Genomic DNA, 5,942 nt, shown 5'->3' on the forward strand with positions numbered 1-5,942 from the left:
TCAAAAAAACACCTCACAGGAAACCAAAGAAGATTGGTGTTGGACAGAAAAATAATGTGGCCACAGCCTCAAAGCAAAAGGCATCTATTTTCAGAGATGAAATATAATATAATTATAAATTGTCTGTTATGTTATTTTCCAAGTATTTTACTTTCCAAGTATTCAATAAAATTTGCATTTGGCAAAAGACCTTCGAGCCGGATTTGAACCAGCGACATAAGGATGCCTGTTTTACCACTACAGTCCTCCCCTCTACCAACTGAGCTATCTAAGGCTTTGCAATCCGTTCTCTAGCAAGCTCAATTCGAGCTTCCACTTCAACCGTCGACATGCAAACATCTCTTGCAATTCGTGCAAAATACTACAAATTTGGCTTGTGAGGTTCCCGAATTGAGTAAAAGCACATCAGTTCCCAATTAAAAAAATGACCGCCTCCGCAGTCTCCCGCATGTTACTGACCACCATGCTAAGGAGGAAAAGTTGAAAGGCGGCGCCTCACAGGCCATCTCCTCAGAGTATTCATCAGTGTTCGGCCTTGACAATATTTTAATATCTTGGATGGTGTATGGTGTTCTCCCATTTCCCTTGAGAAATCAAGATTGTCAAGGGGATTCTGCTGTTTTGTCAGTTCATAGCAAGAGATGGGGATCCAAAACACGTCACAGGAAACCAACGAAGATTGGTGTCGGACAGAAAAATAACGTGGCCACAGCCTCAAAGCAAAAGGCATCTATTTTCAGTGATGAAATAAAATATAATTATAAATTGTCTGTTATTTTACTTTCCAAGTATTTTACTTTCCAAGTATTCAATAAAATTTGCATTTGGCAAAAGTCCTTCGAGCCGGATTTGAACCAGTGACCTAAGGATGCCTGTTTTACCACTACAGTCCTCCGCTCTTTCAACTGAGCTATCAAAGGCTTGGCAAATCATTCTCTAGCAAACTCAATACGAGCTTCCACTTCAACCGTCGACTTGTAAACATCTCTTGCAATTCGTGCAAAATACTACAAATTTGGCTTGTGAGGTTCCCGAATTGAGTAAAAGCACATCAGTTCCCAATTAAAAAAATGACCCCTCCGCAGTCTCCCGCATGTTAATGACCACCATACTAAGGGGGAAAAGTTGAAAGGCGGCGCCTCACAGGCCATCTCCTCAGAGTATTCAGCCGTGTTGGGCCTTGACAATATTTTAATATCTTGGATGGTGTATAGTGTTCTCTCATTTCCCTTGAGAAATCAAGATTGTCAAGGGGATTCTGCTGTTTTGCCAGTTCATAGCAAGAGATGGGGATCCAAAACACCTGACAGGAAACCAATGAAGATTCGTGTTGGACAGAAAAATAACGTGGCCACAGCCTCAAAGCAAAAGGCATCTATTTTCAGTGATGAAATATAATATAATTATAAATTGTCTGTTATTTTACTTTCCAAGTATTCAATAAAATGTGCATTTGGCAAGAGTCCTTCGAGCCGGATTTGAACCAGCGACCTAAGGATGCCTGTTTTACCACTACAGTCCTCCGCTCTACCAACTGAGCTATCGAAGGCTTGGCAAATCAACTCTAGCAAACTCAATACGAGCTTTCACTTCAACCGTCGACTTGTAAACATCTCTTGCAATTCGTGCAAAATACTACAAATTTGGCTTGTGAGGTTCCCGAATTGAGTAAAAGCACATCAGTTCCCAATTAAAAAAATGACCCCCTCCGCAGTCTCCCGCATGTTACTGACCACCATACTAAGGGGGAAAAGTTGAAAGGCGGCACCTCACAGGCCATCTCCTCAGAGTATTCAGCAGCGTTGGGCCTTGACAATATTTTAATATCTTGGATGGTGTATAGTGTTCTCTCATTTCCCTTGAGAAATCAAGATTGTCAAGGGGATTCTGCTGTTTTGCCAGTTCATAGCAAGAGATGGGGATCCAAAACACCTCACAGGAAACCAATGAAGATTTGTGTTGGACAGAAAAATAAGGTGGTCACAGCCTCAAAGCAAAAGGCATCTATTTTCAGTGATGAAATATAATATAATTATAAATTGTCTGTTATTTTACTTTCCAAGTATTTTACTTTCCAAGTATTCAATAAAATGTGCATTTGGCAAAAGTCCTTCGAGCCGGATTTGAACCAGCGACCTAAGGATGCCTGTTTTACCACTACAGTCCTCCGCTCTACCAACTGAGCTATCGAAGGCTTGGCAAATCAGTCTCTAGCAAGGTCAATACGAGCTTCCACTTCAACCGTCGACATTCAAACATCTCTTGCAATTTGTGCAAAATACTACAAATTTGGCTTGTGAGGTTCCCGAATTGAGTAAAAGCACATCAGTTCACAATTAAAAAAATGACCCCCTCCGCAGTCTCCCGCATGTTACTGACCACCATACAAAGGAGGAAAAGTTGAAAGTCGGCGCCTCACAGGCCATCTCCTCAGAGTATTCATCAGTGTTCGGCCTTGACAATATTTTAATATCTTGGATGGTGAATAGTGTTCTCCCATTTCCCTTGAGAAATCAAGATTGTCAAGGGGATTCTGCTGTTTTGTCAGTTCATAGCAAGAGATGGGGATCCAAAATACCTCACAGGAAACCAACGAAGATTGGCGTCGGACAGAAAAATAACGTGGCCACAGCCTCAAAGCAAAAGGCATCTATTTTCAGTGATGAAATATAATATAATTATAAATTGTCTGTTATTTTACTTTCCAAGTATTTTACTTTCCAAGTATTCAATAAAATGTGCATTTGGCAAAAGTCCTTCTAGCCAGATTTGAACCAGCGACCTAAGGATGCCTGTTTTACCACTACAGTCCTCCGCTCTACCAACTGAGCTATCGAAGGCTTGGCAAATTGTTCTCTAGCAAACTCAATACGAGCTTCCACTTCAACCGTCGACTTGTAAACATCTCTTGCAATTCGTGCAAAATACTACAAATTTGGCTTGTGACGTTCCCGAATTGAGTAAAAGCACATCAATTCCCAATTAAAAAAATGACCCCCTCCGCAGTCTCCCGCATGTTACTGACCACCATACTAAGGGGGAAAAGTTGAAAGGCGGCGCCTCACAGGCCATCTCCTCAGAGTATTCAGCCGTGTTGGGCCTTGACAATATTTTAATATCTTGGATGGTGTATACTGTTCTCTCATTTCCCTTGAAAAATCAAGATTGTCAAGGGGATTCTGCTGTTTTGCCAGTTCATAGCAAGAGATGGGGATCTGAAACACCTCACAGGAAACCAATGAAGATTGGTGTTGGACAGAAACATAACGTGGCCACAGCCTCAAAGCAAAAGGCATCTATTTTCAGTGATGAAATATAATATAATTATAAATTGTCTGTTATGTTATTTTCCAAGTATTTTACTTTCCAAGTATTCAATAAAATTTGCATTTGGCAAAAGTCCTTCGAGCCGGATTTGAACCAGCGACCTAAGGATGCCTGTTTTACCACTACAGTCCTCCCCTCTACCAACTGAGCTATCGAAGGCATGGCAAACCGTTCTCTAGCAAGCTCAATTCGAGCTTCCACTTCAACCGTCGACATGCAAACATCTCTTGCAATTCGTGCAAAATGCTACAAATTTGGCTTGTGAGGTTCCCGAATTGAGTAAAAGCACATCAGTTCCCAATTAAAAAAATGACCCCCTCCGCAGTCTCCCGCATGTTACTGACCACCATATTAAGGGGGAAAAGTTGAAAGGCGCGCCTCACAGGCCATCTCCTCAGAGTATTCAGCCGTGTTGGGCCTTGACAATATTTTAATATCTTGGATGGTGTATAGTGTTCTCCCATTTCCCTTGAGAAATCAAGATTGTCAAGGGGATTCTGCTGTTTTGTCAGTTCATAGCAAGAGATGGGGATCCAAATCTCTCTACTCCAAACGAAAATAACTAAAAAGAAAGCTTCCCTTACTCATCAGTCCAAGCCTAACAACCTCACTACAGACCCTACCCCAAAGACCCAGGACATAGCCACACGGTTCATGTTTTCCAAAACATCGATTCTCGATGTGGAGAAAGTCATCCTCTCTCTTAAGCCGTCTAACTGCCAGGGTGATTCTTGCCCTGCCCAGCTTATAAAAGACGCAGCTAGAGATCTCTCCCCGTTTATTGCCAAACTTGTCAACTCTTCTTTCACGTCCGGCACGGTACCCACCAATTTAAAACAATCCTGGGTACTACCATTGCTTAAAAAGCAAACGCTAGACCCTCTTATACCCACAAACTACCGCCCCATTACAACAGTCCCCTTCCTGCTCAAAATCTTGGATAAGATCGCCTACAATCAAATCCAAAGTTTCCTGGAACAACATAAACTCTTAGGAGAGCGCCAATCAGGATTCCGTCCACAACATGGTACAGAGACTGCCCTGATCGACCTAAAGGCACAAATAGATGAAATAAGAGATAAAGGTAAAATGGCTCTCCTCTTGTTGCTGGACCTCTCGGCGGCTTTCGACCTTGTAGACCATGGAGTACTTTGCAGCCATTTAGACTCTGCTGCACACTTTTCCAAGGAGGCCATATCTTGGATTGAATCCTTCCTCAGTGATAGGACCATGAGGGTGTTCTCCCCTTCGGCAGCGGCGGACCCAATCCCCATCCGATGTGGAGTCCCTCAGGGCTCATGCGTCTCCCCGACTCTCTACAACATATTCACTAGGCCCCTTTTTGATGATCTGGACCATCTTGGTATCACCTACACCAACTATGCAGATGATACCCAGATTCTCCTCCCACTTTCCGGGGACTACAACAAGGATTTGGCCTTGGTGAATAGGGTGTATATCATCGTCCAGGCATGGATGGCAACCCACGGTCTATGCCTGAACGATGACAAAACAGAGTTGCTCATCCTAGGGACACATTCTAACATGAAGAAACTCAGTCAGGACTATACCTCATTTGAAATTGACGGGAACATTATCAAGGTTTCCAAAGATGTTAAGACACTTGGCTTCTATCTGGATGCCACCCTCTCTTTTGATAAGCAGGTGAAGTCTTTGGCATCTGCCACCGCCTACACATGTAAGCTCATTAGAGCAGGCAAGCATTTTCTCTCCGATAACAATTGCCTTATCCTAGCAAGAGCATTAATCCTTTCGAGGATTGATTATTGTAATGCCCTCTACATCGGAGCAAACAAATCCATTACCCACCGACTTCAAATTCTTCAAAACAATGCCCTACGAGCCGCCCTTGGTGTACCCAAAAGATCACATATTTCAAACATCAGACGTCTAAACAACTGGTTATCCTCCCAAAACAAAATCCACCTCAAAGTAGCATCACTGGTTCATAAAGCCTTGAACAATGCAGCACCAAGCTATCTCCGCAATAAACTCACAAAAAGAAATCACTCGCGCCCTGCCAGAACTGCAAATGCCAACAGCCTCATCATTCCTAGATTCAGGTTATCTAAGGCGGGGGGTAGTAGCTTCCCGGTGCAAGCAGCTCAATTATGGAACTCATTGCCTAATCCTCTACGCGAGGCACAGCCCTTCCCTAAATTCAGAATCAACTACATCAATTTGCTAAGGACTGCCAATGAATAGCCTATTGGCGCCCACTTATCCTTCACCCCACCCTAGAACATACATTTCATCATGATCTTTATGGTCCCACTCTCTTGTACATAGACTCTCTTGATCATATTTTGTATCTATTCGGCATGTAAACCGCAACTGCTGCCTCCCTGTGATATTTTGCATTCTATTATTTGTATTTTGTATTTATACAGTGTATGTATTCCCATGACCCCACCCTGCAACCTAAGCTTCGCATTTTCTGTACTGCTGCGCCCGGCTACCTTCGGGTTTGGTGCGCATTATAAGTGAATAAAACAAACAAACAAACAAACAAACAAACAAACCTCACAGGAAACCAACGAAGATTGGTGTCGGACAGAAACATAACGTGGCCACAGCCTCAAAGCAAAAAGGCA

The 5,942-nt window shown here is 42.9% G+C and overlaps 2 non-coding genes across 2 annotated transcripts; both read right to left on the minus strand.

Annotated features, from left to right (window-relative positions):
• Nucleotides 1-1,463: 1,463 nt before the first annotated feature.
• TRNAY-GUA (transfer RNA tyrosine (anticodon GUA)) lies at nt 1,464-1,549 on the minus strand. The gene is given in 2 exon segments: nt 1,464-1,499; nt 1,513-1,549. It is a non-coding gene; the product is annotated as a tRNA-Tyr (tRNA).
• Nucleotides 1,550-2,108: 559 nt separating this feature from the next.
• On the minus strand, nt 2,109-2,194 carry TRNAY-GUA (transfer RNA tyrosine (anticodon GUA)). The gene is given in 2 exon segments: nt 2,109-2,144; nt 2,158-2,194. It is a non-coding gene; the product is annotated as a tRNA-Tyr (tRNA).
• Nucleotides 2,195-5,942: the final 3,748 nt, after the last annotated feature.

The sequence above is a fragment of the Ambystoma mexicanum genome, chromosome 1p (assembly GCF_040938575.1).
Source record: "Ambystoma mexicanum isolate Mex_15411 chromosome 1p, UKY_AmexF1_1, whole genome shotgun sequence".
In the NCBI taxonomy this organism is placed as follows: Eukaryota; Metazoa; Chordata; class Amphibia; order Caudata; family Ambystomatidae; genus Ambystoma; species Ambystoma mexicanum.